The sequence below is a fragment of the Manacus vitellinus genome, unplaced genomic scaffold (assembly GCF_001715985.3).
Source record: "Manacus vitellinus isolate BGI_N305 unplaced genomic scaffold, ASM171598v3 scaffold_12_pilon, whole genome shotgun sequence".
In the NCBI taxonomy this organism is placed as follows: domain Eukaryota; kingdom Metazoa; phylum Chordata; class Aves; order Passeriformes; family Pipridae; genus Manacus; species Manacus vitellinus.
The window spans coordinates 3500015-3517175 of record NW_021938949.1 but is presented as its reverse complement, the minus strand read 5'-3'; the positions used below and the strand labels follow the sequence as shown (position 1 = coordinate 3517175).

General features: G+C 42.0%; 1 protein-coding gene across 1 annotated transcript in view; it reads right to left on the bottom strand.

Annotated features, from left to right (window-relative positions):
* ADCYAP1R1 (ADCYAP receptor type I) overlaps positions 1–17161 on the bottom strand; it is a 140466-nt gene that overhangs the window by 86332 nt on the left and 36973 nt on the right. The window lies entirely within an intron of this gene.

The following is a 17161-nucleotide window of genomic DNA, read 5'->3' as shown; positions in this document are numbered from 1 at the left end:
ATATTACATTGACTTTATTGCACTCTCAAGGTTCTGCTTTATTGTGATCTGTTCCATTAAGAAAGCCATTGTCAGGACATAAACCCGAGCAGAGAAGCAGGTGAACACATCTGTGCTGCTTCCAGCCCTGCCCTGGTTATATGTGTAAACCAGATCACCAAATTTTAGAATCATGTGTTTCAGTAAAGCATTGATCAGTTGTATGGCTGGTCCAAGAAAGGAACCATGTGGGAGAAATTGTGCAGATCAGAAGAGACCCATACACCTCCCTGCTCGTGGAAATAAATACATGTTGCCACTTCATTCATGCTGGAAACTTAAATAAGCTTTCTCTCGTTTTGTTTCCAGCGTTTCAAACTTAGCAAAGAGGGAGAGAATATTCCTGGTGGTGCAGCCAAAGAGCCCAAAGCCAGGCTGTGAGCTGACAGCAGAGACAGCAGGACTGGACCACGTTAGGAAGATGCTTCCTAAGCACTTGTACAAAGGAAGAAGGGATAGGAACTAAAACTGAACACCCTGTAGCTGCCCTGACATATGCACTGTGTATATGACATTAACATCCAGCTAAATCCAGAGTGGGCAGGACAGAAATCTAAGACATTTGTCCAGACTCTTTGAAGTGCCTTAGTGTATCTCACTTGACCTCCAGTTGCTGCTTCTTGCATGAGCCTTCCTGTTTGCCCATGTCAGGATGTTTTGGGTGCTGTAGGGTGTCAGATATAAATATAGACACTTATGTTTCACCACCTGGATCATTTGTTCAGGGATATCAAGTGGTACAAGCCTTCTCAGTGATAAACCAGGATGATCTCTGTGAATGGGATGTTATCCCTGTGCCACAGTCACAGCCATTGATAAAGACTTGTGAAAGGAGTGGTGGTTGTGTGGCTGGAGGGACGTGGGAAATTTTTAACACACCAAAGCTGGGCATTTAAAGAGGTCTCAGTGTTATCAAAATTAATAATCCTGTGAGCCAACAGCGCAGGACAGTCCAGCCAAGAAACCTGAACTGTCTTTGACAACATTGAGTTATTCAAGAAATACTGATTTGCTCATTTTATCCTCAATAAGAACATTCATGACTTCTATAAAACATGATTTCTCTACACAGGTTAATTCAGTGGATCTAGAGAAGTGAGAAAAGTCAGCAGTATTCTTGAGAAACTCCAGGATCAGAAAACATGCTTTAAAATCATAGTAATGATGTGATAGTGAACAGGGCATTCACTTGGCATTTTCATTTCTACAAAGACCAAATCAAATGCAGCAATTTAGGCTGTTCTTTCCTCTTCTGTATTTCTGTGTTAAGTCTGTAAAATGTTGATTTTTTTTTTTTTTTGGCAAAGTGAATGGGAGTATTTCTCTCCATTCAGGATTTGTAATATCAGGTACCGTGAAAATGAGAGGGATAAAGAAGAAAAGATAAGAAACAACAACAAAACTTCGTTAAATCCTTCATGGAGGCTGGTTTACATCAACATAGAGTCTGATTCACCTGTTGTCTAAGTGTTGTCTCTAAAGTAATGAGAGAGAAGAGTTTAACCCACTGGGTGTATTAGATCACTCACTGCAAGCTGAATTACACATTTTACTAATTCTATTATGACTTTCACTTTTGAAAAGTTAGCTTAAAAAAAATGGTACATTATCCTGTGAGCGCTGCCAAAAGAAGCTGACTTTGTCATGGCAACAGCAATACCAGATTTAATCCCTGTTCTTACCAAGCAATGATTCAACTGGTCAAACCAGGGCCAAGACTCGCAAAATGTTGTGTTAAAAATAGAGGTGTTTGGGAAGGAGCTCTGATTATCTGGATTTTTTTCAGAACTGATTTGCATCACTGCTAGGACCCACAGCACTGGCTTGGCAGCCAAACAAATTGTTGTCCCCAGAAAGGTCTTGGGTTGTCACTTGATTGCGTTTTTGTCTTCCTGTGTAAATGGCACCCAAACCGCTGTAATATCCAAACACTTCAGACTAAGTGAAAGGGTAAAGTGATTAGGAACTTATTCAAACCCAGGCACAGTTGTACAATCTGCTGCATGGTTTTGGACACCAAGTTTTAAGCAAATTTTGCAGGAAAAAAACCCCACTAACAGAACACACTGCCAAGAAAAGGCACTGATCCCTTTGAAAGTGGCTGACACGAATTTAAGATATGGTTACCCACCAAATCTGATGGCTCCTGGAGAGGAGCAAGGCTCACTGCAGAATAAAATAGTGGCAGAATAATCAGCATTTTCCTTTCCTCAGTGGATGCTTCTGAAGTGAATGCTGGACAAAAGATGTGTTACACAACGTGGGGTAAACCTTGTGACAAAACCTGGTTTAGAGTTTGCCTTAAATGGCTTTTTGTAGTCATAGAGTCATTAAATGGTTTGGATTAGAAGGGAACTTAAAGATCATCCAGTTCCACTTCCCTGCCATGGGCAGGGACACCTTCCATGTTCTCCTCTCCTACAGTCCCCAGAGGATTTTTGGGAAAGGCACACCTTTTCCACTCTTTAGGTAGTACTGATAATACAGGAATGTCCTTTGTTTCAAGTAGACCTGAAAATCAACCTTCTACTGGAAAGAGGGTCAGAATGAAGACTGCACAACCTCTGTGCAACTCACTCCACTGCTCACCTGTCCTCAGGGTAAAAGAGGTTTCTTTTTAGTGTGAACCTTACTTGTTTCAGCACATGCCCATAGTCTTGTTGTTCTCCTGCCACACACCACGATGAAAAGCCTGGCTCTTTCCTCCCAGTGATCTCCTCATAGATACTGTGAGGCTGCTACTACGTTGCCCCAAAAGTTTCTCCAGGTAAAAAAAGCCCAATTTCCTCACCTTCTCCTCACAGGCCATCTCCCTCCCTTGAACCTGCTACAGTTGATTAACATATTTTATATTTTGAGGAGCCTAAAACTGGATGTAATAGCCTAGAAGTAGTAGATTTAGATTAGATATTAGAAAGAAATTCTTGCCTGTGAGGGTGGTGAGGCCCCTGGCACAGGTTGCCCAGAGAAGCTGTGGCTGTCCCTGAATCCCTGGAAGTGTCCAAGGCCAGGTTGGCCAGGGCTTGGAGCAACCTGGGCTAGTGGAAGGTGTCCCTGTCCATGGCAGAAGGTGGAACTAGATGGTCTTTAAGGTTCCTTCCAACCCAAACCATTCCAGGATTCTGTGATTCTATAAGTGGTCCAGCAAGTGCTGAGTAGGGAGGGCTAAACACTTCCCTGTATCTACTGACTATATCCTGATTAATACAGTCCAGGGCACTGCTGGCCCTGTCTGCTTTCCTCAGGACCTGTGTAAAGTGTGCAGAGTCAAGGCTGCTAAGAATTCTTGAGTGATTTTCTACAATGAAAAGACATTTTCATGAGACTCACTGAGTGAAGGCTGAGGGAATCTGTGCTGACGCAGGACCTCTCTCACTGCGGGGACGTCGGGAAGCAGAGCAGCTTTTTGGAGTTCTGCAGTTGTCGTGCTGCTGGGTGCCACATTCATTTGCAAAGCAGGGCCCTTGTTATTACTCGTTATTATTTGCCCATTTATACTTCATTACGTTTAAACAAAACCCTGAAGAGAAAAGGTCTCAGACAGGAAATTTGTTTTGCGCCGGCTCCCAGCAAGTTCAACAGAAACCCCATCTGAGTCACACTTGGAACAGAACCGCGTGGGGAACAGCTACAGGAGCCTGCAGAAACACTTATACACACACACACATATACCCTACCCAAGGGAGAAAGCTTTAATTAATCTACTAATTAAATTAAAGCTATTTGCCCTCAACTATCACACACGTTCTTCCCTTTCTCTCCTCTCCGCCGGCGGCTCCAGCAAGTGCTTCGTGCTCCAGCTCTTACTCTAATATTCCCCAAAGGGGCTCTGGGAGTGGGGAGAACACTGAAAAATAGAGGTAAAAAGCTCATTACAGCAGTGGTAATTGGGAGTGCTTGAACTTATTCTCAATTTCCCTCCTCGTCCTTTCAGCGCTCAGAGACATTGGTTTAGATATCGTGCCAAAGTGGAGGAGAAAAAGAAAAAGACTCACAACTGAAAAAAACTCCACTCAAATCCCAAAGAATCAAATCTTTGCTCAAAAGGCTGTGCCTAGAGTTGCTTTCTCAACAACCCCCTCTTTCTCCTTCTCATTTCTGGAGGGTTTTGTGACCATTTTGCTGTAAAAACTCGAGGAGAGGAAGAAAGTGTATATTGATGTAAGAATAGTTTTGTCACTGTTTCACAGCAAAGACTCAAAGAAAGGAATAAAGTACATATTCCCTAAGGAAAGAAGGGAACTGGGTGGTGTGTCAGAGCACTGACACAGTGAGAGGAGCCAGTGTGGAACTCAGCAGAAGGGAATAGGAAGGAAGGGAGACAATGAAGAAAAACTTTCTAATGATGAAAAATGATGCCACAGACAGAATAAAACTCACCACCATCACCAATAAAGTACCAGAGAAAGAGAAGAGTCATCTGAAGAGGCATTTGTGACCAGCTCTGGTTGTCCTTGGGCTATGGACACTGCCTGGGAGGAGGAGGAAAGCACAGCAGTGGCTGGAAGGTGGTTGCTGGCAGAGTCACAGGGCATGAACTGCCTTGGTCCTCTCACATCCCAACTTGTGACTGCAAAGAGTGTGATATGGAGCTCTTTTTCCATGTGTGTGCCACATTCCCAACCATTTAACAATGATACAAATACAAAATATGCTATCAAATGAAGCACTGATCAGTTGAAGAATCATAGGATCATAGAATCCTGGAATGATTTGAATTGGAGAGGACCTTAACAAATCATCCTGTTCCAATCCCCTGCCACGGACAGGGACACCTTCCACTAAACCAGGTTGATCCAAGCCTCATCCAATTTGGTCTTGAAAAATTCCAGTGATGGGGCAACCACAATGTCTCTGGAAAACCTGTTCCAGGGCCTCACCACCCTCACAGGGAAGAATTTTTTCCTAATATTCAATCTAAACCTGCCCTCTGGCAGCTTGAAGCCACTCCCCCTTGTCACTCAATGCCCTTGTCAAAAGTCCCTCCTCAGCTTTGTTTAAGATCCCTTTAGGTGTCATTCAATAATCCAGTTTAGGGGTAAGGAAAACTTTTTCCTTGTCCAAAGATGTCAGTGTGAAATATTTCACTATTTTGGAATTAAAGTTTTGAAAGTTGATGGGAGGAGGAAGAGGAGGAAGAAGAAGAGGAGGGAGAGGGAGAGGGAGGGGGAGAGGGAGAAAAAGAGAAGAGAAGAGAAGAGAAGAGAAGAGAAGAGAAGAGAAGAGAAGAGAAGAGAAGAGAAGAGAAGAGAAGAGAAGAGAAGAGAAGAGAAGAGAAGAGAAGAGAAGAGAAGAGAAGAGAAGAGAAGAGAAGAGAAGAGAAGAGAAGAGAAGAGAAGAGAAGAGAAGAGAAGAGAAGAGAAGAGAAGAGAAGAGGAAGAGAAGAGAAGAGAAGAGAAGAGAAGAGAAGAGAAGAGAAGAGAAGAGAAGAGAAGAGAAGAGAAGAGAAGAGAAGAGAGAAGAGAAGATATATAAAAATATTCCTGTAGGATGTTAAAAGATATTGAAACAACTGAGTTTTCCACACAATAAAAAATTCCATTTTTTTCCAATATAAAGTTATTAGCCAGTATGATCCTTCAGACTGAGTTTATACCACAGAGAGTGATACTAATGCTGCTTTTATTAGGTGATCTAACTAAACAGAAGTTCCTATTTTTATGATTGTCTGCCTATGGATGGGCACCTTATCTCCCTATTTAGGATTGTATCAATGGGGTGCTGCCAAGAAGCATCAGCAGGCAACTCCTCTCACAGCCACTTAATATTTTGGACACTGGGTGTTGACCAACATTTATGGTTTAAATTATCAGGGTGAAAAAAAATAATGTGGAGAGAGACTTGCAGTGTCAGTGTTTGTTTCTTGCTAGAAACAAAAATGAGAGCCCAAGGTGACTTGTGTGGCTGTAAATGTGGCACTGATGAATCCCAGCCTTATCCTACTTCTTGGAAATTCTTATCTGTGCCTTGCTTTTCCACCTTAAGCACCCCAGATGGGCCAGCAGGGGTATTGAGCTGTCACAGGGCATGGGATTTAACCGTGGGTGATCAGAGTATTTAAATATCTGGCAATAACTCTTTAACAGAAACATTTCAATGTAGTTCTCAGCACACATAGTCCCTGGTGATGCACAGTTATATCATGAGTGAATAACTAAGCTCTGGGATAAATCACTGCCAGAGGGATGATCAGTACCACCAATAATTCCCTGAACTGGTGCAGTAGAGGGTATTTGGTATGTTTGTAATTTATTGTAATTTAACCACATGTAATATTTCTGTCTTGGGCATTTGTAAGCTTAATAATTATACCTGTTTAACAGTGCTCTGGATATCACTGAATGTAAGAAGACACATCAGCTGTTGTATAATATTTGTGTCATAAAATTATTCAATTCCTTTAGTAGTTTATATTGACAACTGTGACTTACAATGGCAGAATTATCTTTAAACCTATAACTTGTATTTATATTATTTATATTTATACATAAACTATATATATTGCATTTTCAGAACCTGAGAACATGCAGCTCTGAACCAGGATAATGCCTTGTGATTTGAATGCAGCAGAAATGTGCCCCACTCAGGGACATGCAGTGAACAGGTGATGGAGAGCAATTTTGGACCTCAATTCCCCATCCCTGATATTTCAAAGGAACAATAAAAACACATAATTCTTTCGAAGATGCCATAAAAGAGAAGCACATGCCCAGACTCACAGTCAACAGGGAGCCATGTATTAGCCACAATAAAAATGAAACAGCAATAATTGGCATTTTCATGGGAGCTCGAGAGAAAGGGGAAACAAAATCACACCCAGTTCTGTTCTTCAATCGCAAGAACTGAGTTTCACAACATCTCAGATGAGGTGTGACATGTAGAGGGGTTTTCTTTTTACACACTAGAAAAAATGCAGACCCATCTCAATCTGTTTTCTGAGGAATCAAGAGCAAGAACTATATGGAAGGAGACCAAAGAAAGGAATCAGCAATGCTGGATGAAGCCTCAGGTCCACAGCACTGAGCAGAATATTCAGCCATAAATACCTACAAACAGTGGGCCAGCTGTAGCCTTCTGACACCCTAGAGAATCTTCCCTGTGAGAAACCAGTCCTGAACACTCCTGATTTTTAATTTTATTTTGTTTTCACAATGCTGTGGGATGGGATCCCCAAAAGTAGAGGTTTTGGAAGGGCAACACACTGTATAAAGAAGTTGGACTGGCACAGAACAGCATATTTGAGAGCAGTTCCAGCTGCAGGTGTGTTACACATACAGCTCCCTCTTTCTCCTTTCCAAAGTTTCTTCTGTTGCTTTTTTTTTACCTTTTCTAACATTTTATGTATTAATATTATTATTTACTAGTTGCTGTAACAAGCAGACCCTGCCATTAAAAACCACAAACCAAAGTTTCATGAACCATGATGTAAGAATGCAGATTATTACTTAATCCTGCAAAAAAGTGGGTTTCCTATCCCTGTGTGTGACTCCTCACCTAAATGTTTTGTTTCATGTGGTGTGAGGATAGATAAGATATAGAGACTGTCTGTAAAATAACCACAGGGTAGGAGGCAGGAGGGACCCAGCCCCCTCTCTGTGGGCAGCATAAAATGTGTGCAGTAATTAATTTATCACATATACCCTGCTCATGAGGCCCTCTTGGAATGTCCTCCCAGAGACCAAAGGACATGTCATGAACCTCAAGTGGGTTTCAAGAAGATCATAAATACAAAGGTGCTACAAAATAACTGCAAAATTACTAGAAAACAAACTGAAGCAACCAAACACAGAGCCAGATTGCACAAGGGATCTCAAATTCCTGTTTTACTCTTATATCACCGCGGGGGAGGATTTGATTTAAGGAGGGACAACACGCAGGGACAGAGATGGTCTCCTGCTTCCAACAGATCTCCCCCTTAAAGGGTGACTTCATTCCAAACAAACCAGCAGGACCTGGATGCATTTCAGACCCCGACAGATAAGCCACAGGTCTCACTTTCAGAGTCTTGTCATGACCCAGATTCGGCTCCAGCATTTTCTACTCCACTGCTCTACAGAAATTTGCTCAGATAAGGGGTTTATTACCAAACAAGGGCAAATTCGGGATGCATTTCATTATCCTGATGGTACCACTCCTGTTGATCTCAGCTCCCCCAAGATGCAGCAGGCACCTGAAGAGTTAAGCCAGTCACTTCAGCTGGCAGGTACAAGGGCATCCTTGATGCAGAGCTGGTGGCACAGGAGCTCTGTCCCAGGGTAACAGATGCCTCACCTGTGCTGTTTGCAGCTGGTTGCAAGTCACAGGCTTCTGGACTCAGAATCTTCTGCATGTTTAAATGGGGGACAATTTTTCTTTTTCAAGAAAAAAAGAAAAAAAAGAAACAAAGGCCTTAGAGCCCAAGCATGCATGGTTAGAATTCTGTACTACAGATAATAAGTCCTGGCTAATACATTCAAGCCTCTCTTCCCAAATTTAATGTGATGAATGTATAGAAGTGCCAATTAAAGCATCCTGGAGAAATAAGTGAGTGTTCTGCTAGGGTGTTTGTGCATTCCATTTTAATGGGGTCTTGTCTGTTAACTAAGAGAGCCTAATTTTAAGTATTTCAGCTTGAAAATGCTGGGTCCTACTTCATCTGTGACACTGGATCATAGATCATAGAATATTCTGAGTTGGGAGGGACTCAAAAGGATCACCCAGTCCAACTCCTGGCCCTGCAGAGGACAGAGCCAAAAATCCCATCCTGTGCCTGAGTGTGTTGTCCAAACACTTCTTGAACACTGGCAGACTTGGTACCAAGCCCACTTCCCTGGGAAACCTATTCCAGTGCCCAACCACCTTCTGGGTGAGGAACCCTTTCCTAATATCCAACCACATCACAGCCTCACTGATACCTGGTTCTGAAATCTTCAACCATCCTGGATTCCCACATGTCTCAGTGTCTCCTGACACCGTGTTCACCCCAGCAGAAAACCCAAATTTTGCCTCTTTGTCAGTGGTGGTTGGTGAGAGTCACACAGTGACTGCAACACAACCTCAGAAACCTGCCTTGCTTGGCATGATAACCATGAGTTCGTACCCATGTCTTTCCCTTGATGCTATTCCTGGTAAACCAAAGGCCTCAGAAAAGGTTGTTGCTCAGTTCCAGCTGAATTTCTCCACATGAATGCCTTCCCAGGACCTGAAGTGGCCAGGGTTTCTCAGTTATTAACCTTAACAGCTTTATTTTCACCTCCCTGCTCATATCCAGACATAAATTCCTCTTCTGCTGTTGCACTTCCAGTTACAGAAAGAAAAGCCAGTTCCACCACGGACACTGTTTTCACTTTTCAGGGAGTTTAGGTCCAAGCTGAGGGAGCTGGTGTTGTTTAGCCTGGAGAAGTGAAGGGTTCAATGAGATCTCAGTAATCTTAGGAGGTCTTCCAGTGCCTAAAGGGGCTCCAAGAGAGCTGGAGAGGGACTTTGGACAAGAGCCTGGAGTGACAGGACGAGGGGGAAGGGTTTCAAAGTGAAAGAGGGCAGGTTAAATATTAGGAAGAAATTCTGGGCTGTGAGAGTGGGGAGACCCTGGCACAGGTTGCTCAGAGAAGCTGCGGCTGCCCCATCCCTGGAAGTGTCCAAGGCCAGGTTGGATGGGGCTTGGAGCAACCTGGGCTAGTGGAAGGTGTCCCTGCCCATGGCAGGGGATGGGACTGGATGGTCTTTAAGGTCCCTTCCAACCCAAACCATTCCATGATTCTATGGCTGTGTGATTATTGTTTATCCCAGAGCCATCCATGTGCAATGGAATAAAAACATGCAAAATCCTCTCCACTTATTTCTGAATTGTAACATGCCCCCCCCCCAAAAAAAAATATAATTTGAACCCTTGAAATGGTAACGTTAAATTGCAGTAATGTTCTAATTTGGTTCAGGCTGGAGTTAATAGAAAGGAGGTAGTTTCATTTTCCTTGGAGAACGATAAGATCAGAAATGGGAGCAGCTATTTTGGCTGCTTTGATTTCCCTGTTATCAGAAGGAAACATTAACACATGTAAATACTCTGTGTATTATACAAGGTGAAGAGAGAAACAGAAGGCATTCCTCTGCCAGGAGAGCAAATTACTGTCATACTTAAGCTAAACAAAGATTTGAAAGCAAAATTGGCGAAACCTCTTTTATGTTGTCCCTCACAGGTTGTGCTGGGTGATTCCAATATATGTTATCTGACATTTATTTGATCCTCAGGATTACTGTGTTCAGAATTTTTACATTACACCTTTGACAACAGATAAATATTACACGTATTCACACATAAAACCCCCCTCAGAACAAAAATCAGTGGTCCAAAATGCAAAAAATCAGTAGTGAGAACACAGTTTTTAGATTAAAGTCATTCATGCACATCCCTGTCAAATCTTTTTTTTTTTTCCCTGTATATTGCATTAAACCGGATTTAATTCTTCCCCTTTTTTAACTGTGTTATTTTACGATGACTTCTGGCTTCTGCCATCTTCTGCAGCTGTCTGGTGTTTGGCTTTTTTCCCAAACCCATGAACACAGCTGGAAGATTTCCACTTCCCATTGCTCAACAACCCCAAGCCTCCCTTTGGAAGCAGCGCCGTGTAGTGGGAGCCGCCCTCAGTACAGGATGACCTGCCCTTCCAACACTGACTGTCACTCACAAGGTGTTATTTTGGATTTCATTAGCAGAGATGTGGGGAAAATCCATGGATTCAAAGGGGAAAAGAAGTTCAATTTCCATCTTTGCGGCCCCTAATTAAATAGCTGCAGAATTAATGTTGTAAACAGTGTGAAAACCAAAGGAAAATATAATTTCTGGTACCCATCTATGGTTTAAATTCACAGAAAAAAAATCCCTAAAATGTTAAAATAAAGCTGCCCAGCTGTTGGATAAGTAGAACAAATAAACTGCTGTGAAGTACAGGAGGAATAATAATGTCAGTGCAGTGCAAAAGTGAAGGCATTCATCTGATAGAGACTTGGGTGTTACAAATATCCACGTTAGAAAATCAGGAGACACTGTGTCATTCCTGGGCCATCCCTATCTGTGCTTTTCCAGAACACCCAGGGGTGTTCACAGTTGCTATAGCAGGTGCTGTTCATGAACATGGATTTTATAGGTGTGAATAATTCAGACACCAGGTCGTGTTCGAAGAAGTGTGAAAGAAAAGGCAGAAAAACAGAATGTTTGATCATCAGTTCAGCACAATGAAGTGATGGCCTAAAGGCACCTTTCCCTCAGATCTCACTGATGAAATTTTCTATGGTTTGAGCTGCAAAATAGATGGAATATACCACCCAACATTTTTTTTTTTTCAGGTTAGCTGAAGGTACGAAGCTCAGAATGCCTGAAAGCCAAGTGTCCCACAGAGCTCCTTAACCCTGGGCAGATCTCCAGGCAGCTCAGAGCCAGGTGCTTCTCCAAAAAAGAGGTAAACCCAGCTTCTCATATCTCACACATCTGCATTTCTAACCATCACTAACACCTGACCATCCTTAGCATTAAATGGATTCATCTTTTCCACACCTTTTAGGGACAGGTCAGTGCAGTCTTTGACACAAACAGAACTGAGACACAAGAAGCTGCAGCTGCTCAAATGGAGCACTAAACAGGGTCAATAAGAACATTTCCCCCTCCAGCTCCCATGCCTTAGGTTACTGCTAAAACTGTGATTCAGTGATCCTGAATTGCCAGACACCTGCATTAGCTGTTAGATTAAAAAAATAAAAATAAATCTGCTGTGTTTTTTGAGCAGTAGCATAAGTCTTTAGCCATTGACCACATGGAGCAGTGTCCCCCAGATCACAGAATTCTAGAATGGTTTGGGTTGGAAGGGACCTTAAAAAACAACTCATTCCAACCCTGCCAGGGGCAGGGACACCTTCCACTAGCCCAGGTTACTCCAAGCCCTGTCCTACTTGGCCTTGGACACTTCCAGGGCTGGGGCAGCCACAGCTTCTCTGGGCAACCTGTGCCAGGGCCTCACCACCCTCACAGGGAAGAATTTCTTCCTAATATCTAATCCTAAACTGCCCTGTTTCAGTTTAAAGCCATTCCCTCTTTTCCTATCCCTACAAGCCCTTGTCCTAATATGAGCTCTGGTTTGGACTCTCTGCTGTCTAACACAGCTTGAGATTTATGTTGAAGTTCTTATTTTTCTGTAGGGGATCAACAAAATCCCTTCATTTGCCTAAACATTCACACGAAACCGTTAGAAAATTAATTTGTCTGAGGATATGGACCTTCTGTCAAATTTAGCAGAAACCACCCACAGCATTCAGGTTTTAGGGGGAGACAGACGACACGGAGGAGTAGAAAAATAAACATATAGGCATAGATGTGATGCCTTAGGGCATTAAAGGCCCTTCAGAGTGTTGCAACCCATCCCCACTAATACTGCCTGTCTGTATAAAATTCCTGACTCTCCCATAGCTGCTCTGCAAATGGAGTGCACCTGGGAATGCTACAGCTACAGCCAGTTATGGGATGAATAGTAACTTCCTCAGTTTTGAGGTCAAACTTTTTAAACTGAAAATATTCAGTGAGAGCCAACAGTTATTTTAAATTAGCCTGCAGTTTGTTCACCTGGTGCTTCTTCATTAGTTCAGACATAAAATACAGCATATGATGCAAAAAAGGTTTAGATTTCCACCATCCATGTTGCTGGAAGAGGAACTAAAATGGACTGGCTTGCAGTGAAACAGCATGAGAATTTAATTTCTACTGCTGTGCAAACATGTCAAGTGTTTTGTTATGTTTTCTAAGTAATGGAGGAAATTATCATAAGTGGTTAACAGAGATCTAATAACTAAAACCAGCTCAGCCAGGGGGCAGCAGGAAAAAAAAAACCAAAACATTTTAATATCTGTGGGGAAGTAAAAACAACTTTATACCCTTGAGCTTTAGTGTATCTCTAATCTTATCCAAGATACATTTTGCATAAGTTATCTTGCAAACCAGAAAGCCAAAGTAAAGGTCCAAAATAGTTTTAAGATAAACGTGTGATATGCTCAGGTGTGGCTATCAGGGAAAAATAATTAAAAATAAATTAAAATCTCTGTACTTTACCTTCCCAAAAGCGCACGTATCAGTAGCTCAAATTATTGACAAATTGTTTCAGGGGTCTTCAAACCAAATCAACAGCCTGCATTTAGCCTAAATAACCCCTGCATAAAACACTTTGGCCACAGATGTTGAGATGAAGAGAGACTGTGGGACCAAAATCATTCCAAAAGAGTGAGTACAAAGCAGCTGAAGTGTTTTCTTCTTATTTTCTAAAGCTCTCGGAGAATTAATAAGAATTTTGCACTCCAAAAGATGCCTACTGAGCAAGAAAAGAACATTGCAGAAATGTGTAATTGGGAAGTTCAGGAACAGTAAAAAACTTCATCACTTTGAAATCCTCAACAGAATTTTTCAGTGTGCAGATATAAAATATATTGGAATAGGGAAGTTGGGCACTGAACATGTATGAAATCACTAAATTCCCCAACAAAAATAAAATGTGCATGGAAGGCGTTCATTGAGACTATTTTCACTCAAAATATTGATTATATTTACAGTCTAAGATGTATTGATACCAAAAATCTCCCACAAGCAGCTGTAATTTGTTCATTTTTTAAAAAATGGGAGGAGTTATAAAGTGCTCCTTTTCCATATTGTGTCTTGTTTGAAAAAAATATTTAGAAATTTTACATTGTACAAAAAAAAAGGGTTAAAATTGAGATTGGATTCTTTGAACTTGACTAGAAATAACAATTCTATCAAAAGTACTACAAAGTATTTTTAGCATTATTCTGTGGGGAACACATTTTTCCTGTTTTCTTTAAAAGGGATCTTTTTTCCCTTTTTTTTTTTTGTTTTTTTTAAAGATTCTGAAGTATTTAATGGATGCATTTGTCATTTTTCTTAACTACAGACACGAAGATCCATTGGCATCTGCTCTCATCCATAAAAGAACATATATTCAACACTGGATTTTAAAAATGTCTTCCAGGAAAGGCAGTAAACAGCATTCTTTGTGATAACCTTACAAACCACCCTCCAAAGATGAGTCACAAGATATTGAAAATTCAAGACAATCAACTGGGCAAAAGTGACTTTCTGTCATCGGTTCATGATCCACATAACATTCACAGAATGCCCCATACAGCTCAATTAACGTGAGGTTTCTAAAAGCTAAAGAAGCCAAAATCTAGTCTGAGACAGTTTTTGGGACACTGCAGTAAGGAGAGTGTTAGGGGGATTTAGGATGGGTTAATCCAATCTCTAGAGGTGTCTTTCCCTGGCCACTGAGTACAGAAGAATCATGATTATATGATAATACAGGTAAATATATCAATCTGAGGCACTGGCACAGGTTGCCCAGAGAAACTGTGGGTTCTCCATCCCTGGAAGTGTTCAAGGCCAGGTTGGACAGGGCTTGGAGCAACCTGGGCTAGTGGAAGGTAAACCTGTTGGAACTGGAGGATCTTTAAGGTCCCTTCCAACCCAAACCATTCCATGATTCTACGGTTCTAACCTGGACATCCAGCATTTAGGTGACTAAATACTGCCCTAAGTACTTTTCCTGACTTATTTAGGGCACAGCTCAGCTCCAACATGCACAAGAAAGAGCAGAGGCACGTCCCATTCAGTCACATTCTCAGTTTAGGGTAAAACTTGCATTATGTGGCATGGAATAAACATAGCACAGAGATCATCGTGTTTTAGCACAGAAGGGATTCTGTATCTCCCAAATCCACACTTCCAAGTGATTTCCACATGGAGAAAATAAACCTGAGAGGACCTTTCAGGATCTTGAGCACAGGCTACCCTGGAGTGAGGCATTCACCCTTTGCCCAGGGAGACAGGGAGGGGTTTGATGGGTTGGGTTCTGTGCCCTTGGGCACTGCAGTACTTTGGCTTTAGGGTTGAAAAATGCTTTTTAAAGGGCCTCAGAGGCTTTGATTAAATAGTGTCCACTGCGTTGGAAAGCCCTGGAAGCCACTTTAGGCACAGTATGCTCTGCCTTGGATCAGCTTTCCAACTGCTGGATGGTTCACCTGGAGGGGTTTGTGGTGTGCAACCCTGAGACAAACATTGACCCCATATCCTCCCCCAGACAGGCTTTCAGCATTTGGATCCTCAAGGATGCCCCAGTTCTTGCCATAGGATGTACATTCCTTCTGAGAAGCAGCACAGCTTTTTTGGGATTGGGAAAAAACTGTTTATTGCAGCTATGACGAGAGGGACAGGAGGCCATGTAAAAGACCAAATCCCTCGTGGTGGAACAATACAGCAGATGTGGGATTTTTAGATATTTTCCCCCTCTCTTCCTGCCTTTTTCCTCCCATTTCCCCCTTCTTTGTATGTACTTTGGTTCTGCATCACAGTTATCTCTTCAAGCTGACTCCACAGGAAATCCTCTTGGGTTGCTGAGTCAGCAAACCCAAGGCAGAGCAGCCCAGCAGCACATTTGCTGGAGACATGAATAATATCCCTCCAGGAGCTGGATCTTAATAGCTGAGCAACATGAAAAAACCTCTGATTCTAATTTTACCTCTTTTTTTTTTTTTTTTTCCAGGCTCCTTTTTAAAGAAATCTTTTTATTTCCCAATTTGTTGTTCGGCTGCTCATCCAACCCTCCTCCAAGCTCATGAATACAAAACCAGTAGGGAAAAAAAAATCATATTAATGTCCTTAAATCAGTGCTGTTATCGTGTTCTTGGCCTGTCACAGAAATTATTGCCACTACCAGAGGGCAAAAAGTTGAACACATTTATGGAATGTAGGGTAACTATTTTCTGCTTTGTCACCTGCTGCCTTGCATTTCCAAAACCTACACAACTTGCCTGCCTGAAGAAGGAAAGTTGCAGGTTTGTGTTTGTGCACAGAACCACGTGTTGGTAGAATATTGTATTTCCAGAGTGGAGGTTTTTGGCTGTCATTCATCTTTTGTGCTTAATAAGCTAAGAAACTTTCAAGACCAGGTTGGGTGGAGCTCTGAGCAACCTGGCCTAGTGGAAGGTGTTCCTGCCTGTGGCAGGGGGTTGGAATGGGATGGTCTTTAGGGTTCCTTCCAACTCAAACCATTCTCTGATTCTATGAAAAACGTTTTAAGTAGGTGTCTTTCTTTATCTCCTGCAATAACCTGATGTGCCCAGGGTGAGATTACAAGTTCCACAGAGCACCAACACCACACCAAGGTCTCCCATCACCTTCGGGCATCTTAGACAGGAGTGTAAACACGTAGACCCGTAGATATTTCAGGTGGAGATCTCACCCTGAGGGATGTGTCACTCTCTCCCTCTCTGTAAGTACCTGTCCCACCCAGCTGACAGGATAAGGAGCATCTGGAGCCTCAGATCCTAATTTTTGTGCCTCTGAAATGCACTTGCAGTTGGTGGGTATCGAGACCCTGCGGTTCTGCGACGCTGATTGTCTCAGATGCCTTTTGTGATGCACCAAAAATTCCGAGCCTTCTCTTTGAAACTACTTTACCCACCATTAGACATTCTGAGACTTTGTTTTTCTATTTTAAACAAGGCTTTTAAGAGGTTGCCATATTCTGCTGATTGCTCCTCATATTAAAAAGGAAAAGCTATGACAGTATTAATATCTTGGTTAGCTGAGTTTTTATCTCCTATGGAGAACATTCCCAGCAGTTCCCTGACTATATCTGTACATATTTATATTTTCATTACATAAATAACAAGGAAGTTCCATCTAACTGTGCACTGTGTTAGAGACACCTACAGTCCTACAGAGAACTTGACTTCTCCAATAGGGTTATGAGATGCTACAAATCACCAGGCAGATAAACTCATTAAAAGCTCTCTCATTAAGTCCTGCATGGAAAAAATAGTTTCCTTAAAGAGCAGGGACCAACCCAGACATTTCTGTTGGAGCCTGAGAAGCCTCACATTTGGGCTGCAGCAGGAAATGCATTAAAAAACATTGCAGGGTTGGAAAGGAACTAGTAGAATATTGTGTCTGAATACACAATGTTTTTCATATTTCATATTTCATACACAATATGTTTCATCTTTTAAAAATGACAGAGGCTGAAATGTGGATATTTGAACTTAGCCTGGCACTGCAAGTGACAGCTACAGATGAATAACAGAGAGTTCTCAG